This window comes from Morus notabilis, unplaced genomic scaffold (genome assembly GCF_000414095.1).
Source record: "Morus notabilis unplaced genomic scaffold, ASM41409v2 Scaffold342, whole genome shotgun sequence".
NCBI lineage: Eukaryota > Viridiplantae > Streptophyta > Magnoliopsida > Rosales > Moraceae > Morus > Morus notabilis.
The window spans coordinates 1,010,771-1,014,798 of NW_010366042.1; the positions used below are offsets into that span (position 1 = coordinate 1,010,771).

General features: G+C 31.7%; 1 long non-coding RNA gene across 1 annotated transcript; it reads right to left on the reverse strand.

The window, feature by feature from the left end:
* Positions 1-39: 39 nt before the first annotated feature.
* Positions 40-832, reverse strand: LOC21407197. The gene is made up of 3 exons (XR_002903211.1): positions 386-832; positions 183-257; positions 40-98 (listed from the first exon to the last, which is right to left on the reverse strand). It is a non-coding gene; the product is annotated as an uncharacterized LOC21407197 (long non-coding RNA).
* Positions 833-4,028: the final 3,196 nt, after the last annotated feature.

Here is a 4,028-nt window from a genome sequence, read left to right on the forward strand (position 1 = left end):
GGGGGGGAAGGAAAGCAAAAAAAAAAAAGGAAGAACTGACTGTGCTTGAAGCGTTCGTTGAATTTAGCGTCCTTCTTGTCTTTATTTTCCGTTAAAATCTGCAGTATTTATTTACATTAAATTTTTATGAGATTAAGAAGATAGGAATGGATAGTAATCATAGAGAGAATACAATAGAAGACCTCGTAAAGGGGTCTATCCCTTTGGGCAGTGCCATCTTTGACGCGTTCGCCTTTCCTTCTCTTTGCTTCATCCAACTGTTTCCAAACAAAAAAAAAAATGTAATTCTAGGGTTTTCATCTTCAAGAATAAGATAGAAAGAAAGAAACATACGAATGAATAATTGAATTAGAGAATTAAAGGACAAATTAAAGATGAGATTCACCTGCTCCTCCGACACGAAATTCATAAGCCTGACGGGGGACCGCGTCGATTCTTCAGCCATCTTTCTTTCGATTTGGAAAATTGGAAATTAGAAATTAGAAATTCAAATTTCTTTCGTCCGAGAAGAGTCTGCCATTGGAACCGAGAAGGAGGTCTCGGAAAGCTTCGTTAGGGTTCGGGAATCGAGGAGAGAGAAGCCGGTGACGGGTGGTGGATGCGTAGAGAGCTCGGAGTTGGTTCGGGAGCTTCGAAGCCATGGCGTCGATGGTCAATGGCTGGAGTTCGGTGGTCGAGCAAAGAATGGCTTTTCCTTTTCATTCCCCCCAACCAAACACAGCCTGAAGAGATTCCAATTCCGTTTCACCCTACGAAAACAACATCAATACCCTAAAAACGACGTCAAAAAAAGTTTACTGCTGAGTTAAACGACTAAAACTTTTGAGTACAAATTTACATGTTCATCTCTTTCTAATAATTCCTCAATTTTGTCAGCCTTTCATATACCTTTTTTTGGTGCAGAACCTGACAAAATTAAGGAATTATTGGAAGGGGAACATGTGGATGGAAGAATTCATGAGAGTTGAATAAAAGACTGAATACAACTATGACAAAGGAAATCGTAATTTATAATATTTTTTTCTTTGAATCCTAATAGAACTACAATTAATAATCATAACATAACTCGAATTAGTTTAATGATAAATATAATGATAACACAAAAAAAAATTAAAATAATAAGTCTAAATTAAAAGATAAATCCAAATAAATCCCAATAATAATTGACAAAATGCACCAAATAACAATTTTTCATATATGGCAAGGAAAGATATCGCATATTTTTTAAAACATAGTAGTAAATTGTAATTCATCTTTTTCTCTTTAAAATAAAATATTTTATTCCATTTTTACCCTATTTTTTCTAATAAATTTGTAACTTATGCGTATGGAAATAAATAGTAGAGATGATTCTTTGAACAATTTAATAGAATACCTGATGGGTTCAAACTTTATCAGTTATTTCATTACTCAAACAAATTCAAAGGCACACTATGATTATTAGGCCCGTTAGGTAAAAAAAAACTTAAAATTGGTAGGGTGTTAGTAAATTAAAGCTTTCTTTTTTTAAAAAAAATGTAGTTTATAATATAATTTGATGTTTAAGGTTTCTAACATTATTAAAAAACCTTTTATTAGAATCTTTTTTCTTAACAATATAATTTGATGTTTAAATTAAATCTTTTTCCACCTCTTTTTTTCCTTTAAACCTCTAATTTTTAAAAAAATAGTAAATTATAATATATATTTTTTAAAATTAGTAGATTATAACATATTTTTTTAGAAAATATGCAGATTATGGTTGACACTGGCGATCAGATCGTGAGTTGACACAAACTCAAATAAATCCTCAATTGAAACAATAACTCAAATGTGTACATCTAAACAAAAACTCAAGTTACAACTTTAACTCAAGTTATAACTCAAATTCAACTCAAGATCTAAACTCAAATCACTATAACTCAAAAAAAACAACTGAACAAGCCCATAATTTGCTATGGTATTTCAGTTATTTATTACAAATGCAAAGCTCTAATTCTAATACATTGTAATCTGTTGTGTTAGTATCTTAGTTCATCCATTACTAAGCTCTAAATCTAACCCAAGATTTTATCTTTTCACATATGTATCTGAAATTGATAATTGAGTCTATGATTCGGACACAAAAGAACAAAAACAAGAAAAAGTAAAAATGAAAAAAGAAACAAAGCAAAACAAAGCTCGCTGCCTTAACCACAGAAGTTGGATATAAAACATAATCTTATTAGTCATATTGAAATATAATAAAAGAAATTAAATATTTTATAAATAACAATCATTAAAATCCTTACCATAATTATTGTATAGTTTTATAACATAAAATATGACGTATTATAATAATTATTACATAATTATACTACTTATAATAATTATAACATAATTAAATTACTCTTTAAATATTCCAAAAAAGTGATTGGATTTCAATTGCAATAGTGGATTTTCTCTAATTTATTATACAATACTGATTTATAATGCCCAAAGTATTGTCCATTATAAAGCTAAGAAACTTGGGCTGGTACTGACCACCAGGCCCAATAGTCACTGTGTTGATTATCTAATAAAAAATTAATAAAAAATTTGTGTTTGAATCTTAATAAAACTACAATTAATAAAAAATTTAGTCATGGAGATCATAATTTATAACTCTTTTATTGTTTGAATCCTAATAAAATTAAAACTAATAATTATAATAGAACTCGAACTAGTTTAAAAGTTTGTGTTTGAATCTTAATAAAACTAAAATTAATAATCATAACCGAACTAGAACTAGTTTAAAGATAAATAATAATGATAAACACAAAAAAAAAATTTAAAACAATGAGTCTAAATTAAAAGATAAATCCAAATAAATCCCAATAATAATTGACAAAATGCACCAAATGACAATTTTTCACATATGGCAAGGAAACATATCGCACATTTTTTAAAACATAGTAGTAAATTGCAATTCATCATTTTCTGTTTAAAATAAAATATTTTATTCCATTTTTACCCTTTTTTTTTTCTTCTCAGTGTCCTCCCTCTCTATTTCAGTAACATTATCTCTCTCAGATCACGTATTCTCTTCCCCGCCAGAAGTTGAAGCTCTTCGACAACGGCGACTCTTTGTGATTCCGGCATTAAGCCGAGCTGGTCGGCGACTCTCTCTCTAGCCTCAATCGCGATGGAGTAGATCTCAATCTCTGCGATGGCGAGCGACAGGCGATGACGAAACTCATGGGAGATCGCAAGGAAGGGGGTCGGAGATCGTAAGGACCGGTCGTTGTCGTATCTGAGGTGAAATAGCAGATCTGATCTTGGCACTTTTTGGCTAGATCGTCACCGTCTGTGTGTCGTCCAGAACAAGATCCATTAGGTCTTTGTGTTAATATATCTTATTAGAATATTTGTGTAAAGAATATTCAGAGTGTCGTTTTCTTTCTACCATTTTTGACCTTGTGTGAATATGTAGCTAGCTAGTCAAACTTGTTTTCTTCAATATTTTACTGTTGGAGAAGACGTCAAACGCATGCTATTGTCAAACAGCAAAGGAACAAATGATTAACCGAGAAAAGGGCAAAACAAAGAAGGATTAACGGCGGTTTAGTTCGCTGATTTGAGTTTTTAATTCAAGTTAAGATGTGATTTTTGTTGGTTGCCGAATCGAATCCGGCTGCGGAAGCGTGGTGGTGCGGGGAAGAGGCGGATCGTGTATAACAAAAATTTTCATAAAACTTTTGAGATACTCTATAGATTATATTAATTTATGCACGAATAAATTAATCTCATTAACTTATATATATCAAGAACTCAATCAGGAAAAATACCTGGAAGCCGACTCGGATGATAACTTGAGTTATTTGACCACGAACAGTCCTTGCTCCAATCTTTGTGTTTAGAAAACCAATGCCTTCCACGTCAATTCCTAGAATCCACGAAGACGTGTGTGTGGGCACACATGAGACAAAATGGGTTACAGTAAACACTCGAATTTCTACAAACACCAACGTATGCACAATGCGGAATTTTTGGAGAAAATTTTTTTTTCCTTCCTCTCTCTCTTGAGAATT